Raw genomic sequence first — 20,070 nt, forward strand, 5'->3', positions numbered from 1 at the left:
TGCGGGAGATCGTTGGTAGAGGGGACGCCCTAATTCAGAAGGTAGCATCAGCGGATAATGTGGCAGACCCATTGACTAAGCCACTGACACAGAAAGTGTTTGAGAAACACGTGGAAAGTATGGGACTCCGGCTTGTACCAGATTGGACCTAAGTGCAAGTGGGAGCTGTTAGACAGTTTTGTATGCCCTTAGCTTCAATCCGATTTGATGTACTTTTGTTGTTTAGTGGAAATAAATAAAGTGCATGTTTGATTCATGTTGTTTGGTTTAATTCTGTGTAAGACCCTAAAACTGGACACTTATAGAGACTCGTGTTAGTTTTAAATATTCATAGCCGTTGGATAAGTTTGGGGATATTTATCCTGCCAAGGCTGATACTGGTGTGCCACCAAGTGTTGGGATGGCCTGTATCAGCCACCAGGGTAAGACCCGAGGCACATGCAGTATGGGATTACTTGAATCCTTGAACCGGACCAGATTTCCAGTATTGCCCTGGACTTTGGAGACAGATGGGCAAAATTGGAAAGTTACACCTGACCCCTAGACTCGATTATGACATTTCACTAGGTGTCGGATCGGACTGTCTTTGATATGCCAATCAGTGAGATCCTTAGATGGGGATCAAAACCTGGGTATGTTGGGACAATCTGAGAATTCATCTGAGTGGGTGATCATAGTGACAGGATCAGCCCCTTTGTTGGACAAAGGGTAATGATCGGGAATGCACTCTCTCTGATGGAAACCAAACTGCCGGCAGTTGATTTCAATCGTTGGAATTTTGTTTTGCAAAATTAATATATTTATATATATATATATGTACGGTTTCAAATTGTTTGCAAATGGTTTTAATTCCCGGGATCCATGTGAGTGGAGAGTGCGGCATTGTTCCTTGCAGCCGAGGGAGAGGTCCTCTATTGTCGGGCAGTGCTTGATCATTAAGGGCTGAGAGGTTAAGTGTAAGACCATTTACAATAGTACCTAATCGGCTAATCTTGCACCTGCCCACAGTTCCTGGGTTTTTATAAGATGGCTTGGCCCAGGGACCACTTAATGTAAGTGTTGGGCCCATAGGGTCCATATGATGGGCTCAGGGGTTTACTGAGTCTTTCAGTGAATTCGGCTGGGCCTTTTATTAAAGGTTGGGCCGAACCCATGTGGCTAGTGTGTAGATCAATGCTTGGGTCCCACGCCATACAAAGAAGCCCAACTGGGCAACAGATTGGAAACTAGTTAAACACTGAACATCTAATGGGCCAAAAGCCCATTTCGAACTGGGCTGATATGATCATCCATCTATGGGGCGAATCTGAGATTAATGTTAGTAAAAGGATTGGGCCTTTAACCTTATCCACTCCAGGAGACCAAATTCAAATTAGATTTGAATCTGGTAATCTCCTGATAAGATCAGGAGTAAACTAACTTAATCTACAGATAGGATTAAGATAATCCCCTATCCAAATATAGATTTGGATTGGGATAACTCCTAATTAGGAGGTTTCTCAATCAAGAAGAAAGGAGGAAAAATACAAGAGAAAATACATCAGAATTCGAACTAGGGTTTTTGGTGAAAAAAAAACTCCCTGCGAATTGAGATTAGATCTCATTCATACTCCAGAGAGAAGAAAAACAGTTCAGCCATCTTCATCCTTGGAGTTCTCCTCCTGCCGCCACCATTCACTATTGTAAGATTCGATCTTTGCAACAATAGGAAGTTAAGAAATCAGTTCTTGACATCAGTCTTGCATGATAGATTGAAGAAGATTCGGTGTTCAGAGTTTCCAGAGGATTCTTGCGAAGGATCCAGTGTGTAGGATGCACCCTGCTGCTTCTGTTCCATCCATAGCTGTGTCATCTTCAGCAGGAGCGGATCTTGGTTTCTTCTTTGGGCATGAACACCAACCTTTGGGAGATACTGCTTCTCCGGATCAGGTATAATCCTCCCTTTTACCTTGTGGTTCAGATCTGGTTCGATTATGGTTCAAATAAGATCCTTGAATATGGTATTCTAAATTTAGGGAATACAATTCCCAGTTGGAGGAAGGTAGGAAATTTTTGAAATTTGGCCATCCATTCCACAATCTTTTGGCGTCCATTAGATGGATCCTACCATTCCTTCAGGTTTGATGTGCAAGGCTCTCGAGGCCACCTTTAAGGGCCCACCCTTGACCTGGTATTCCTCTCTTTCCCCACACTCTATATCATCATGGGAGAATCTGGAGAGCCTGTATCTAGTGCAGTTCACATCAAGTCAAAAACACTGGAAAACCTAGGCCAGCCTCATGTAGGGGCGGCAAAGGAAGAACAAATCTCTCAGGGACTACTTGGTGAGGTTCAATGCTGAAGCACTCCAGGTCTATAACATTAACCAATCGGTGGCCGTCACAACCATTCAGCACGGACTCCGCCCATCACCATTCAACTTCTCCATCTCCAAGAACCCCCCTCAGACCATCGCTAATGGCACATGCGCATAAGTACATCAACGCAGAGGAAGCCTAGGCGCAACTATAGGATGAAGAAGAAGAAAAGCCCTAGAAGAAGAGGAGGGACACGGAGGAACATAGGACGGAGAGATCAGACCGGGACCTCGCAAGAGACAAGATCGCCCTGGTGATTATAGCCGAGGTTGCTAACTTCAAGATGCGGTGAATCCTAGTTAACATAGGATTGGTTATATTAATAAAATGCATTAAAAAATGAGATTATTTCATAGAAAATTAATAAAATGCATTAAAAAATTAAAAGTAAAAGAAAGGAAGGAAATTGCAGAAAATACACTAAAAAATGAGAAAAAGAGTAAAATACAGAAAACATAAAATTGCAAAAAAAAAAACAAGAAAAACGAAATTGAGGAAATAGGGAAAATTTTACAAAAGTAAAAAAATAAAACTATAGAATTTTTGTATTTTGAAAACCTTGTATTTATCACAAATAAAAGCTCAGGAGCAAAATGTCACTACCCTAAATAACAAGATGGTGGCCATCTTTAATTTATTCTTTCTTATTAAAAAATTTGCAGGGTATTGTTTAACCCTCGTTCAGGCTAGGTGTATTCCGAACAAACAGTCCTGAAAATTGCAATAAAACAGTTATCTCTTAGTGTCAATTTGCGAATAATATAAATAAAAATATGTAAAGCAAAAATACAAGATTTACAAATACAATATACAAGGTTTTAAAGTGATTATATTTGTATGGGTTCGTACTCTTCACAAACTGAACCAATTTTTTACTTCGTTGTAAAATAATTAAATGAAGAGTTGACGAATTTCGAAACTTTTGTCGGTTTCTACACATGCCAGTGATGCAATCAGATAACATCACACCCCCACATCCACATCATGAGTCCGGCTACGAAATTTTAATACTTTTGGTTAACGGAGTTCTGGTGACTACCTCAGTTGACCTTGTCAAAGAACCTTGAGCATGTGCGAACGTGAAGTGTCAGTAGGTTTCAATTTTTTGACCCGGTCCATCACCCACATATTCCGAACTTGATGGTGGGTTTCAATTCGTCACAGGCTACAGATATTAATCGTTAGTTGATTCAGTAATCTGGATCCAGTTGATTTGACACTTTCACCTTATTTATTTAAAATTTATGTTTCCTGTTGAATGAAGGTTTCTGTTTCATATTACGACTGGATTCCCCACCCTGACATTTATTTGGAGAACTCCATTTCTGAGGTAACATTAATTGGAGAACTCAATTCATCTTACCTCCATCAAGAGATTTGGGTTTTTTGGAATCTGATGTTTATTTTTTTTTTTGAGAAAGAAGATGATAAATAATGTATTTGGATTTTGTTTTATTTTCTTAAGAAAAAAGATGATAAATAGTGTCTAAGGATAATTTTAATATTTTCAAAAGTTATAAATCTCACATGAGATCACGTGATATATAATTGGCGGTCTATTAACGATAGATATTAGATTATCATAAAATGAAAGTTCTGATATTAGATTATCGCGCTTTAAAGTTTGGGTACTAAATTGGCACTCGACCTAAAGTACAGGATACCTATTGAAAATTTTCCCTATTTAATTAATTGAAAGTTATTCATGTAACACTACCTCCAACTGTAATTTTACAATCCTTTCTCACCAATAAACGGCAAAGAAAATTTATGGATAACAGATTAAATAATATGAAGAGGATAATAATTTATTTAAGAGCAACTACTCATTGTCGTTGAGAAATTTATTTTGTTGGAAATCAAACATAACTAATTAATTAAGATGCACTTGTCAAAAAAAAAGAAGCTAATTAAGAATCATTGCAAATATCACAAATTCTTAAGAGATGTAAGAAGCAGAACATTTAGTTGAAGAACTAAATGATCAACGCCCACTATCCAAAGGTATCACAACTTGATTCTTTAAACTATCATAGACAATATTATTGCCATTATTAGAAACCGATGTCTCACCAAGCAAGTATTCTGTTTCTTCAAGATTTTGTTCTACCCATGGGTGTTTGTTCGACGTCTTTAACCCCACTAACTCCATAGCTACTTCTTTCATCGTTGGTCTTTCCTCTCCCTTCACACTTAAGCATCTCTTAGCAAGCTGAGCGACTTCTTGGAGTTGATTCTTGCTGCATTCATTTAGAACTCTGCCTTCCAAAATTTCTGAAACATTGTCTTCTTTCATTGAGGTTACAAAATGGGTAGCCAAGTTTCTCTCCTTTTCAGGTCTTTCAAATTCAAGTGCTTTTCTTCCAGTCAATAGTTCTACCAGAATTATGCCAAAACTATAAACATCACTTTCTTCTGTTAATTGACTTGTATGAAAATACTCTGGATCCAAGTAACCCAATGTCCCTTGAACTAATGTAGTAAACTGAGTTTGGTCTAATGGAACCAATCTTGAAGCCCCAAAGTCTGACACTTTTGCCATATAATTTTCATCCAAGAGTATATTAGAGGATTTAATATCTCTATGAATGATTGGAGGAGAGGCTGCAGAGTGTAAATAGTCAAGTGCTACTGCTGTTTCTGTGGCTATCCTTAGACGATTTTCCCACGAAATTGAAGATTTGTGTCCCTCATCATGAATATGGTGGAATAAGGTTCCATTAGAAACAAACTCACATACTAATAGTGGAACTTCAGTCTCTAAGCAACAACCCAAGAGCTTCACAACATTCTTATGATGGATTTGAGAGAGAATAACCACCTCGTTAATAAATTGTTCAAACTGTCCTTCATCAACTATTCTGGACTTCTTAATGGCGACCATCCTGTTGTCAGATAAAATTCCTTTGTACACTATACCATAGCCACCACGACCAAGGATTCGACTCTCATCATAGTTGTCAGTTGCCTTTTCAAGCTCATCTGCAGTAAAGATTTTTGCAACTTCTACAGTTGTATCATGTGAAGAGAGTTGTTGCTTCAGTAGAAGACCTCCATTTTGCTTGAAAAATTTCTCTCTGAGATTGATTATCTTTCTCTTTTGGTATCCCCAGTATAACCAAGCGCTCCCAATAAGTAGGAACAAAATGCCTAAGCCTGTGCCTACATTGACACAACAACAATCACCACAAGTCATACAAGGATCCTGTATATCAGACAAGGAAAAATACTTTTACTGTAGAATTCCAAAGTAATGTAAGCTACCCTCCAACAGTAAAAACAAAATAATTGTCTTTAAAGCGTTTATGCCATTAGTTTGGGCAAAATATTGATTTGTCCTTGTTTTTTTTGGGTATAACTCACTCCCTCAGTTACACACATGAAATCCCACAATTTCTATCCATTAAAGAGGGTGTACATGCACCATATGTTTCCGGACAATGCCTATAGTCAATGCTTGGTCTGACGACTCTGACCCACGAGTGCCATAAGGCTGCTTGAGCATAGAATTGAAAACCTTGGGCCCGGACCTAACCTGCCCACATGTAAACTCGTATGGGCCAGGTCAAAGCTGCAAAGCTCAAAATTCTATTACACCCCTATCATCCGTAGAGCCACCTCAATATTTTGTATAAGGTTGGAGTGGGAAAGCTAGTTTGGCTGGTCAAGTCTGACAGCCATAGGGGTTAATTTCGGCGGGTCTAACCCGAGACCAAATCAATTCAGACACAGGTTGGGTTTAGTTTTTCAATCTACAGGGTAAGATCGGACTCAGGCTTAGACCTTAGGTAGTTTCAACCCGGTCCAAGTCCAGTCCAACTCTATCTATCTATATATATATACACATATTTGCATATATATAATTTAAGAATAAATTTAGTGACCAACTTGAGCCTGGCCCGGGCCCAATCCCAAGCTTAATGCATCAAATTAGACGATAAAACCTGCCGAATCCACCCAACTTGCACACCTAAACAGCCAGGACAATCAACATGGCTTTCCCACATGACACGTTAGTTTTTAAAGACTCTCGGTGTTACTGTGGGCCTGTGGCTGTGCTAGTCTGCTAGATGCATCACACAGGAAGAGCGCTATAGACAGGCTGGGCTGTGGCCTGTGGAGTGTGGACCACGGGCCGCCTTCGTTTGGTGCTACCAGGCACTCAGGGAGGAGCCAATTTTATTTTATTTTATTTATTCTATTTATTTATTTTTGGTACCCGTTGACAGTTGACTTAATGTGGAATGTAGAGCATGAACTTTGTTACCTGTGGTGACTCGTATGAGCATAGATTGCTTTAGTGCATGCGGAGGGGCTACGCAAGATCGTCCATGCTTTCTTCCGTCTCCCTCCGTCCCAGGCGGGCAAGAACAGTTGTAACTTCCAGGCGTATTGATGCAAATGTCCGAGCAATCGTTCTTAGTTGGATTGCAACCCATTATTTACATCTCATGTACTCAGCTTTTTAACATATATATATATATCCCGGAATTTCTAAAATTAACCAAGTAGAAGTACTCGATCGCATCTTTTAATTGTATGTATAAAGAAAGAGGAGATTAGTCCCTACCTTGACAGCCGTCTTTCAGATAAGGGTTTCCTTGGTAACCTGGAGAGCACCTGCATAGATATCCAAGCCCGTTGGGAGAGTTGATGCATTCACTGTTATTGCCGCATGCGTAATTTAGGTCACTCGTCGAAGCATTTCCGCACCCAAAACCCTCTATTGCCCAGTTCAACACGAGTGGAACTTGTGTGTCGTGTCTGGTGGAAAAGAGAGAGAGATCGGCCCCCGAGAAGTTATACCACTCATGGTCAACAAGGAAACCGTAACTACACCAATTGAAATCAACAACATCAGTGTGGTTGTTATTGCTCCCTAACTCCAAGTCGAATTTCTTGAATCCCTTGGGGATGGAGGTTTGGCAACAACCAATGCCTGAACAAGACCCATTAATGACGTTGTCAATGCTGTTGCAGAGCATAGAGCATCCAGTCTTGAAATCGCAACCCTTGGAGCCTGTTATGGTGGCAATTGTGTCGCACCCCAGAGCCGTGAATCTGTTGTAGGTGTCTGAAAATGTATATGGCTTAGCTTTCAAATCGATCCAGGACAAGTGCTCACTAATCTTATCTCCCGATCTATCGTAGCAAGTGAAGCCTATGGTACTGTTGATTCGCAGTTGGCCTTCTGATGATATATTTAAAACTTCCACTTTACCTTTGCCCAAGAAGAGCTTGGGAGGGATGAAAGAGTGGTTGCAGGTTACATCGTACAATTTTCTGTAACAATTTGCATCGCCGATGCCGAAGGGGTAGGGAACGGTGATGTTTCCACATTTTTCCTGGCAACCGGTCCTTGCCGTTGATGCTGTTGCCATTGGCCATAGCCAAAGCAACTGAAGAAGCACAAGCAAAACCATAAATCTCTGTTTCTTTTTCTCTCCTTTTTTTTTTTTTTGGTTTTTGGTTTTCTTACGGGGTGTATACCGCTTCCCTCATTTATAGACTACTAGTTCTAGATGCTGAAAAATTAAGGACACAGGACCTCTGGAAATTCTTACGCAAGTAGACTAATAAGACAAAAGAAGCTACAGAGACACTTGGTCAATGCATGTCTCACTATTAATTAATCATCTTCCTCCGATTCTCTTCTTTAGTGGATTTTGTCAAAAAAGCATACACCATCTTTATGATGTTATAGTTGTGAATTATTGATTCGGTCCCTCAACCACAAATCCTATTCGCATTTTCATTTATATTGAATTAGTCTTTCTTTTATCTGCAATTCCGGTTCGGGAAGGCCTACTACTTTTTCTACCCATGTTGCCTTTTGTCATCAACATTGTCCCATAAAATCTCACCACTAAGTCTAAGTTTGCATTTCTCAAGAGTGCAAGTGCAAATATTTTTCCTTTTAGCTCTGTTTGGAAAGAGTACAAATTTGTACTCTTTTTTGTATTTGTACTCTTTCCAAACTGACCCTTTATGAAAATGCAAATTTAGTTTAGTTTTGCATTGATACGTTTTCTATTTCTACCAAATATAATTTCTTATGGACACAAACATGAATTTCAAAACTAAAATCTACCTATACATGAACTTACTTTGAATGCAAAAATTTGCTCTCATTTTAAATGTAAAATTGTCAAAGACAAATTTATTGTCATTATTAATGCTAAATTATATTCTTATACTTGCAAAATTGAATTGTAAATAGGGGTGAGCAAATGGATAGGTTTTACCCAAAACCAAATGGAACTGACCTCAAACCAACTTTGAACTGACCCTACTCAATCTGTTACAGGTAAGGTTTGGTTCCAAATTCATGGAACCGACCCCACTCAAGTCAGTTTCAGGGCCAAGGGGTTTACCCTACCCAAACCAACCCAATGAACCGACCTTGGTGAAATGACCTCGGAACTGAACTTGTCTTGAATTAAACCCCAAAATATATTTAAGGATGTAAAGATTTGAACCCAAACACTCATAGTTACAAAGGCATGGTCACATTTTACTATTGAGTTAGTTAAGTGATTTGATCATTTGTTTTCATTTTAATATTTGAATGTATATAATAAATAATGAAAGATGTAATATTTACAAAATTTAAATTATAATGACAAATTTTGAACCATATATTAAGTTACTCAATTTAATCAATAAAGATAATATAAGTTTTAAACTGTATATTATCATTATTGAAAATCAAAATTTTAAAGGGCATTTTTAATTTTTATTTTGAATGAGCGGGGGAGGGGGAAGTAAAGAAAGAATATGTTCTATGGGTAGACCATGGAATTGACCCCAAAGCATGGAAATGACCCCTAAAGGGTAGGTTCTAGGTTATGCCGTGGAATCGAACCAAACTGACCCATATGCTCACCGTCCCTATAGGGTAGGTTCCAAGTTCAGCAAAGGTGCATAATATCCTACAATGATTCCAAGTATAATTCCCTAGTTGAGACTCACTGTGCCATAGAAAAAGGAAATAAAGAGCAAACAAGAATGACGGTCTTTAAATCCATAAATTTCATTAAATCTAGCAATAGTGATCCTATATATACTAGATCAAATAAGGTTTCTAGCTGGCTACAGTAGAGATTTTGGGGAGCCTCCCATTTTTGGATTTTGAAAGAGGGGAAGTTGGTCAATGTGATTTTGGTTCCCATTGACCAAAAATCCAATGTTCTTTTTCTAGATTTATGTGGGGATCAAAGAAAGTTTATTTTCGGTGTATCACTTATCCAGGTAAATGATACCCATTCAATGTTCAAAGTATTGACACGTATCGATCAATACGTATCGTTTTGGCACCTCACTAATACGCTCTTACAATGAGTGTATCGGTGGTCTGACCAGTTCAGGGTGTGGCAAAGACGTAAACCGGCTCCCCTGAACCAGTTGACAAAAAACAAAAACACCAAAAAGAATATTGATTCACCTGATACATCAGTTTATCGATATTTTGAACCTTATGCCCATCTCCTAAATGAATAAATAGCTTTTCCACTAGTAGAAATATAGGTATGAGAATGGACTTTCCTAATTTGCAGTTCTATAAAGTTAAAATAAACAACAATATTAAACAAATAGTAAAGAAACATTTATGCAATATTTGAAGAAATAAAGAGTTATTTTATTTTAATTTACAAAAGTAGTCCAAATTCACGCGACAGCACGTCTCAGCTTGTATTGGGAACTGTGGGGCATGTGTGGGGAGCCAAACTAATTAATCAGCCAATGCAGCTAATTTATTTTGTGACCATTTAGGAAAGAATTTGGGTCTACATTGGAACCACAACAAATGAAATGGCTAACCTTTGGAAGGTATATGAAGGCATGGGTGGGGTCAGGGATCCAGGATATCAGGATATTATAGTTGAATTGGATTTTCTTTCTACTATTTTGGCATTGGGTGTAATAAAATGTCATGTATGGCAAGCCAAAAGTTTATTTCAAGCAATTTTAGAGTTTATGGACCAATGCAGTCCAATTATCTTCTCTCAGTCTCACTCTACCGAGAAAAGAATAGATGCAAATATAATAAAAAATTAAAGGATGATAATACTACTACTAGAATTATGTAATTTGAAAATCGTACTATTTCTATCATTCAAAATCTTATGGAGGATATTTCTGGGTTAGGTTTATGGCGATGCTGTAATAGCTTTTCGTGTTATACTGTTCTTCTCTCTTTCGAATCAAATAAAATATAATAATAGACCCTCGAGCTAAGACGTATATTTTGGTTTGTGTCATCGACTTTAGTATTACTAACATGTGGCTAAGACCTATGTCCATTGTTTGTTAATTTTTACTATTTGCAAATTTGGACAATAAAAAATTATAACAGTCAGATTAAATATTTATTACCTTCTCGTGATTACTAGTAAATTATTGAAATGCATCGGCACATTAGATTTGTCTTGAAACACGAGATTAAACGTTTATTGACATTGTTTGACCGTTGGATGCCATTTGAGACCATTAGGCGTCACATAAGTCGATAGGTGTTGGGAGAAATATTAAAAAACGATGTTTTCCCGTTAGTTTTTATACAGATCGATCAAGACAAATGATTATAAATATTATCAAATAGCATTTTTGAATTAACACTTATGTAACGATGGGGTTGGGATGAGGTAGGCACGAAGTTGTAAGCAAGTTTAATGAGTATTTAAAAATTTTTTTGATACCTGTACTTTAAAATACCTTCATCCACTTTTAAAAAAGATTAATATCCACTTTTGACGAATGTGAAAATATTTATCAAATGCTCATTTAACATAGGGGTGCAATTTGGGCGGGCCCAGTCTGATTCTAAACCGGCCCATTCTTACAAGAAGTTACTGGTGCTCGATCTACGAGGGTAACATTACTGAGTTTAGGTCACCAACTCGTACGGGAGTCTTGGAAGGCTCGACCGGTAGGGGCATCCATGTAGTCTGTTGGCCGCCTGTTCCCGCGGAAGCCAAGAAGAGCTCATCTTTGTAGAGGGTACTTCGCGAAGAGGACTGATGATGCTTTATCCGAGTTGAAATAAAGTTGGTAGACCTGCTTAGTTTGTTGGTCATCAACTTTCCACATAGCCTTTGAGTTCATAAAAAAATGGAAACTAGAAAGTGAGAGCTTTTAGTTTCTAAAAGGTGAGAACTTAGCTTTTTGGAAGGAGAGGACTTAGCCGATGAGAATTTGGCTTTTTGTAGCGTTTCCCACAGACGACGACAATTGATGAAGTAATTTTTGGTGATGTATCAATTTTTCGTGCTAAGTACCTCATCATTTGGTTTGCTTCCAAGTGGCCGATGACTCAGAGGCCGAAGTGGAGAACTTTTGCTGGATGAGGACCTGTATGCTGGGTCCAGGCCGAGCTAGGGGCAGATTAGGTGCCGAGCTGACTGAGCCGAGCTGGACAGGTTAGGTGCCGAACTGACTGGGCCGAGCTAGGTAGGTTAGGTGCCGAGCTTACTAGAGTGCCAAGCTGCCTATCAGGTGCCGAGCTTGATTGATTGTTGAGCTTCATAGTTCTTTAGAGACCTGCGAGGAACCAATGCCAGAGGACCCGGGGTGGCTAACCGGGCGAGGTCGCTCCGATGCTTATGTCAGTACTCTCATAGTAGATTGCGAGCTAAAAATCACGAAGTATGAGAGCTAGAATATGCTTACTTGCCCCCCCTATGCAATTGGGGTTGGCGTCTTTATATGGGCATTGTTTGGCGTGGACTTCACACACCACATCCGAGATTCCTCAAGGTTGTCTAAATGGTCCGAGATTCTTAAAGGTAACCGCAATGCACATTGACCACCCTCCAAATCGTTCGGCACGCGGGCCAACTTCCAATGATCATGGGAGTGTTAGGATGTGCATGTTGAATTTGTCAGCGAGCACGTCTCGTAGGTCACGAGGTCGGCGCCTATGCCAGGTCGCCAGGTTGGCACCCGTGCCAGACCGTCAGGTCGGCACCTGTGCCAGGCTGCCAGTTTACGCCTGGGCGAGGCCTCCAGGTCGATGCCTGTGCTAGGCCGCCAGGTCGTGCCTGGGCTAGGCCGCCAGGTCGCACTTGGGCCAGGCCGTCAGGTGAGGCACCATCAACTTGACTAAGACAAATTATTGCCAAAATGATTCCGAGTGTCACCTACTTGTTCTGAAATACCATATATCACAATATCATTGGAGGGCCAAATCTACAGTCACCAATAAGCGAGAAACTTACTGCTAATTAACACTATCCTAGAAGTGTGAATAAACTCAGACAGGATTAAAAGTCAAGTCGATGGGAGGTATGGGGACCCATTGACAGGTTGACACTTTAAAAGCGATTCTTATTTCTCACCAAGCATTCAGAACTCATTTTTATTTCTCACACACACCCAGAGCACAGCACAAAAGCAAAAAGCTTATCCAGTTAGTAATGGGCCGTCGTCAATTACTATTTATTGGTGGATTGATTTTTATTTTAACCCCAAAATTTACTCCAGTGAAGGAGCGGCCACCTTAAAATATTTCCTAGGTGGATGGATTATCAAGACAACAATAAAATATTTTATATATTAATTATTTAATTTGACCATTTAAAAAGACAAAGCAATCAGTCAATCAGTTCAAGCTAAAAACTGTAATGTTCCACGGATCCCAGTTTTGTCGGTTAACTGGGTGGTTCACCCGTCCAGCCTATAAAAATCATCATTTAACCGGGACTCAGAAATTCCACCAGCTCCCTGTTTTCGTGGTCAGACTGTCTGGTCTCTTGCCGAGTCTTAAATTAATGATATTATAGAGTGAAAAGTCTTAACCTTTTCTTCTTTATTGTCCAATATGAATACATTAACCTGTTACTTTTTCCAGTTTGAAAAGTCAGCGATAGATCTATTGAGCATTTTCTTTTATCTATGCTACAATATTAAGTGTTCTGTTTACACATTCCTTAACTCAGTTTAGGAGTGCAAACACAAATTTGTAGAGTGCATTAACAACCTTTTACTTTGTATTATTTTATATGAATTTGAACTATACATATTTATATTTGTATTCTTTCCAAACTGAGTCTTACCCCATTGTCATGGATAAAGAAATAGGTTGTGATTTTAATCCCCACTAACTTACCTGTAGGTTGCACTTCATTCTGGTTAGATTTTGTCTCTTACGTACTATAATGCCAAATAACCAGGGCCCCAGTATTAAATAGGAATTTGAGTGTTCACTCCATATGAAAAAGTGAGACGGAGACCTAGTCCACTTGGAAAAGATGTAATTGGTTAAAGTCTTCAGTCTTTTATAAGAATTTCCATTGGATACTGAAAAGCAGAAAGTAAATGCATATGGTATATATATATATATATATATTGTCCTTTTTAACAAGTAAGAGCTGTGTTGAAGAAATAATTAGGCACATAAGAATAATGCATGATACTTTTGAGACGCTAGCTCCGTTTTTAACTCAGTCCAACATATCCCCAGAGGACTAGCTCGAACATTAGAACCCTAATGATTAATTTTGGTTCTCATGTATGTATATGAGATTTACAATTGATCTGAGATCGTTGGATATATGGAATCAAGGCTTTTTTTAACCCAAAATTTACTTTCAAGTGGAGGGACGGCCACCTTAAATTTTATTAATCATTATCAAAGATTAAATAAAATATAACAGGGAAGGTCATAGCCCACCTTTCCCCAAAACCAAGATACAAACTCAGCCCAAACTCAACACATACAATCAGAAATCCAAAACCAATATAGGAACATTGATATAATTCTCTCGACAATGAGTAATAAGAACTTGAGGAAGGTGAGAGACTATATCTAATATGACCAATCTGTTATCCTCAATACTTTTATTGGCAAGATTAAGGTTTTTAAAACTGACCCAGAGAACGAACCGGTCAGGGTTCTGGTTCCCAGGTCGAACAGTCAGCCCATTCTGACAAAAAAATAAAAATAAAAACTAAAAAAATAAAAACCAGTCAAAACCGTTAGACAGTTCAAATGGTTTGAACAGTTCAATCTCTCGAGTCAATAATTTGCTGATCAAATCAACGATTTTTTATTAAAAATCTGGTTTGAAAAATGCCTGACCAGTTCCCAATTTTTCCTGTCCAACCATCTGGTCTGATCGAATTTTGAAAACCATTGACAATATTCATGCCAGTAAGCATTGTGTAAAAAAATCAACCAAGGGGAGGAACGTTTGTCATTCATTATATCAACTAGACTTGAATTGTCACTCTCCACCTCAATTGATAAAATAGCATTATTGCGGCAAAGCCGAAAACCATCCAACAGAGGAAGGAATTCAGCTTGAAGAGAGGTAGTATAGTCATAGGAATTAGAAAAAGCAAACAACAAACGACCATAAACCTTTCTAATTACACCTCCACCACTACTTGTTCCTGGGTTATCACAGCTAGCCCCATCTACATTTAACTTGAATTCAAATAAAGTAGGGAATTTCCAAGAAACCCACCTAATTTTATTCCTTTTTGCTGTTTTAATGTGTATGTTAAGATAATGAAGCACTAGTGACTTGGGATCATTTGATTTAGGATCTTCTTGTAATGCATCAATCTCAACTAACCATATTTTTTTACTTTGTTAATCAGAGAATGGGATTAATTAGGATCCACTGCCTTCAAACACCCGCTTTCATCTCTCATTCCAAATGATCCACAAAATGATAGATGTGACAATACACGTAAATAAATTATGAATTTGGTAATCCTTTTTACTTATATTCCACCAACCCTTCACACGATCTACAATGTGTTGAGATAGGCTAATAGCTATGTTAAATAAATTTGAGAAGCGGCAATTCCCGCCCTATTGGACGGGTTTTTTGTGCTTTCAAGTTTCATGTGACAGTGAAGCTCATGACGTAGATTGAAGCAAACTATAGGCAATGCATCGGAACTTTGTGACTTTGGTACTTTACAACAACTTTCGTACAGTCACAGACCAAGAATATAAAAAGGAAAGAGTAGAGACTACAGATACAGAGGCATTGTCGAAGGTTTTGTGCATCAAACCGTCTTTGCTTATGGTTGGGGTAAGCATCGTTAATGTTTCACATGCAGCAGCTCCATCGTCCCTCCATGGCCCTCCACTTTGCCTCTCTCTCAGCGCCAACTCGCCAAAATCCTCATCTACATTGGCATTTCCACCCAAACCTATATAAGGGAAGGTAAGTTTTAAACAATAAAACCTGATGAGGTCTTGGAGGCTTTGATAAGTGAGAGCAAGTTTTAGAGAACTATAGAAATGCATGTAACAGCCTTGAAAGAAGAGAGTTGGCGTATGGTATGGTTTGATGAGTTTCCTTCTCAAGTGAGAAGTTACGTCGATGAAAAGATGAATTTGAGGTGAAGCTCCACAAACTTGAACTTATTCAGAGCGGAGCTCTGCGCTTAAAGTATCCTTGTTCTACTACTTGTGTTTCAGTTACAGGAAGTATTTCTTCTTTGCTTCTTTTCTTTCTAGCTAATTACTATTATTGTGTTTTGTTATTTCTTTGTGATTTTTATCGCTCTCTTTTACTATTCTTATTTTGCCTTTAATTCGAGTGTATCTTTTCCTTCCCAGTTTCTCTTTCGCTCGTTTATTCTCTTTCTAGTTGCTTTTCTTAATTAGTTGCTTTCTAGTTTGCTTTTTAAACTAAATCCTTCTTTAGTTTCCCTCCTAGTTCCCTCCTCTCCAATGTCTTTTCATCTGTCCCTTCTCTTAATTACTCTAACCTATTCCTACCTGACTCGTATTAGTTTACGTCTGCCACCTGTGCTTTACTATCATCATTTTGGGCTGCGAAGATCTGATAATCATTTTTTCTTCTTCTATTTCATTTACTTTCTTCTTCCTTCTCCTTCTCTTCCCCCGCTTAACCCTTACTAGCTAACTCGCTCCTTTCTTTCTACTAGTCTATTCTCCTCAGTATCATTACCCCAACTATGGGAACATATGCTCCAAGCAGATCCCATCCCTAGAATCGACTTCATTGACATACGTCTCCATATCCTTGAAAACCTCCATGAGGATTGGCAATTTTCCTTTATCTGTCGTATCTTTCCTCACTTAATTGATCAGTTCTCTGAATCTAAATTGGAAGAAGGTCTCTATAATATGTGGCGCCTCTATAGCACCCGTCTCTTCCTTGCCCCTTTTCAATGAGGTCATTTCTCACTGCGTTTTCATTATGAAGCAGACGTTGTTCATATTCGAGAAAATGGTCCCTAGATGTTAGATTGCCGGTGGATAATCCTAAAACCCTGGTGCCAGTGCAACCTCAATATGAATGGCAGCTCAACCAGATTGAAATCTGGGTTCAGTTACATGATATCCCTTATGAAATCCTCTCAATAGATGTTGGTCGTCCAATTTTTGAACATACAGGTCCCACTCATTAAATTATTGTGGACCAGCCTTTGAAAACTGGTTCTTTATTCAATGCTACCAATTGGGTTGTTTATCGATATGAAGATCTCCCTGACACCTGTTATCTCTATGGTAAAGTTGGACATATGTACCGGTGTTGTTCTCAACCTCTTCCCTATTTCATCGGCCAAACTTATGAACAATATGTTAATGGTCATTCCATGCACCTCCCTGGTCCTTGGCTTCGAGCCGAGATCCAAATTCATCGTAATTGGTGTCGCCCCTCCTTCCGTGACTTTGTTCACATTCGCAACCTAGTTCAAAACCCTTAACCCCCGGTAACCTCTAAATCACCAACCTCTTCACCCTCTCCCACTTTAGTTCCTCTTAATCCTCTGAATTCAACCCTTGCTAGTGTCACATTAGGTACCTCCTCTACCAATGCAACTACCCATACTACTCCTACCCTTCGTGTTTCCCCGGAAACTTTCAACATGGCTCTTTATGCTCAAATTGCCATTAACAATATTTTTCTGCCACATCCGATGGGCGCATCTTCGTCTCGAGGTAAATGCCCTCGTATCGATCTACTTTAGCACTTACAGTTAGAGGACTCTCCTACTCTACCCATTTATGACAGACCAGAATCCTCCAACTAGAGTAATCAAACTAAAAGGATTGTGAACATAGTCCCTTTAAATCCTAATCTGCCTTCTGAAGCTCTGACATTTGGTGAACCTCTAACAGATCGTACCAGTCAGGTGAGCTTCATTTTGTTTTCGTTTTACTCTTCTCTAGAAAAGGCGGTGGTGGCTGGCCTGCAACAGCCACAAGACCACCAATGTTGATCATCAGTTAGAACTGCCAAGGCGCTGCACGCCCCAAGGCAGTTCGAGGACTAGGGATTTTAGTTCTGACTTCCTTTTTCTATGTGAAACTAAAATCCTTATCGACAAGATGCAACTTATATCAAATTGCCTTAATTTTACTAATTCTTTTTTTATTCCTCCTATAGGTCGAGAAGGAGGAATAGTCGTCTTTTGGAATATTTTGTCTGCATCTCTTTTTGTCACCAGATCTAGGTATGTCTTTTTCGAAATTTCTTCTCCTTTGTTAGGTTGTATTTATGGACCTTCGGTGAAATTTCACAAAAACAATTTTTGGTCTAACCTTCATCTTGACCTTCACGCTTTCAACTTACCTTATTAATTGGAGATTTTAATGAGGCAAATCACGTGAACATTCAAGATCCCTCAACTTCTACTGACACACCTAGGCTTACCTCCTCTCAGTACCACCACATGGTTTTGAATTAGAATCTAATGGAAATCGACATTCAAGAGGGTCACCTAAGCTGGTCAAACAAAAGAACTGTTGGCCCAATAAACCGTACCCTAGATAGGTGCCTAGCAACCCCAAACCAGATTTTAGCCATTCCTCATGCATCCTTATCTCTGGCAGCTCGATGGGGCTCAAACCATCACCCCCTGATTTTTAATTCCACCCCTAGAGTAACCCAATATCCTAAACCTTTCAGATTTTATGAGATGTGGCTTTCTAAAGAGTCTTGCTATTTTGAAATCATTAAGGGCTAGAACTCTCCTGCCTCAAGATATGCAACCTTCCGAATTACCACAAAATTGGATCAGATTAAGCACAATTTAATTAATTAGAGGAACTAAAGTATTCTGATCCTCAAACTAAATTAAGCCACTTGGAGCCCCAAATTATTCAAATTGAACAGTCCAATCCTTGAGACAAGGATCTACTTACTAATCTTTACAAACAAGATGATGAAATTCAGATTCAATTAAAAAGTTTCAAAAGACATAAATCTCGACAGCTCTAGCCGACTTTGGGAGATTAAAACACTCATTATTTTCATAAGAATGCTATTTGTTGTCAGAAAAGAAATGAAATTCAGGGCATCAAAAATTCCCAGGGATCTTGCGTTACAAACCATAAAAAGATTGCTAGTACTTTCCTTTCTTATTTTTTAGACATCTTCATCCACAAAGATTCCTCAAATCTATCTTTTATTTTAGAAGTTATTTCCCCTGCTATCACCACCGAGGATAATACTTTTTTTACTGCTATCCCTTCTAAAGAAGAAACCAAGGCATCCCTTTTTAGTATTGGCAGTCTTAAATCCCCTGGTCCAGATGGTATTCCTACCCTAGTCTATAAAGAATACTGGTTAGAAATGGGCACTGAAATCATCACCTTTGCTCAAGAATTCTTCCAAAACAAGAGACTTCCAAAGAGACTAAATCTTACCTTTATTTATCTCATCCCAAAAAAGGAAAATTGTACTAAAGTGCAAGAGTCTCTACAATGTTATCTATAAAATCTTTCCAAAAATTCTAGCTAATAGGCTCTGTACTATCCTTAAAAGATGCATTTCTCCCAATCAATCAACATTTATCCCGGGCAGACAAATGACAAACAATACCATTATTGCCCATGAAATGTTCCATTTCATAAAACATCATAAAAGTGGTATAGATTACGTAGCTATTAAGTTAGATATGGCAAAAGCCTATGATAAAATGGAATGGTCATTTTTTTCTCGAAATACTCAAAGCCCTAGGTTTTTCTTCTGAATTCTGTAAAATTATTTTTGAATGTCTCTCTTTTGTCTCCTATTCTGTTCTCATAAATGGTGCTTTTGAGGGTAAAATCATCCCCTCCTGAGATCTAAGATAGGGGGATCCCTTATCCCCCTATCTTTTTATTCTAGCCATAGAATGTCTTACTCGTCTAATTCATAAAGTAGAATCAGAAAATCAAATCCAAGGTATTCAACTTTCTATTCGAGCCCCCTCTATCTCTCATCTCCTCTTTGTTGATGATATTCTCTTATTTCTCAGATGCCATAGAGATGAGTTAGACAATCTAAAGGGTATTTTAAACGTTTTTCAAGATTCTTTGGGTTAACTTATTAATTTTGAAAAATCGGGAATCCACTTTAGTGAAAATGCTCACCCTCATCACTAGCACATGATTAGGAGGCAACTCCACATGAAAAATCTTCCTAAAAATTCTACATATTTAGGGCTCCCTCTGATTTGGGGTCGTTCAAAACATCATCAGCTTTCGTTCCTATTAGACAACTTAAAGCACAAACTCAATGCTTGGAAAGCTACTTCAATTAGTCAGGCTGGTAAAAGGGTTCTTATTCTCTGTTCTTCAAACCATCCCTAATCATGTGATGGCCTTAATTCAACTACCCCACAAAACTATTTCGGCCATAAATTCTATTATAGAAAAGTTTTGGTGGGGAAAAACAACCTCCAGATCCCATCCTTACCACTGGTGTTCTTGGTCTAAGCTTACTCTCCCCAAATC

General features: G+C 38.7%; 1 pseudogene; it reads right to left on the reverse strand.

Moving 5' to 3' along the window:
• Positions 1 to 4,299: 4,299 nt before the first annotated feature.
• Positions 4,300 to 7,792, reverse strand: LOC104608919 (wall-associated receptor kinase 5-like; annotated as a pseudogene).
• Positions 7,793 to 20,070: the final 12,278 nt, after the last annotated feature.

Source organism: Nelumbo nucifera, chromosome 7 (genome assembly GCF_055504915.1).
Source record: "Nelumbo nucifera cultivar China Antique chromosome 7, China Antique-T2T, whole genome shotgun sequence".
Taxonomy (NCBI): domain Eukaryota; kingdom Viridiplantae; phylum Streptophyta; class Magnoliopsida; order Proteales; family Nelumbonaceae; genus Nelumbo; species Nelumbo nucifera.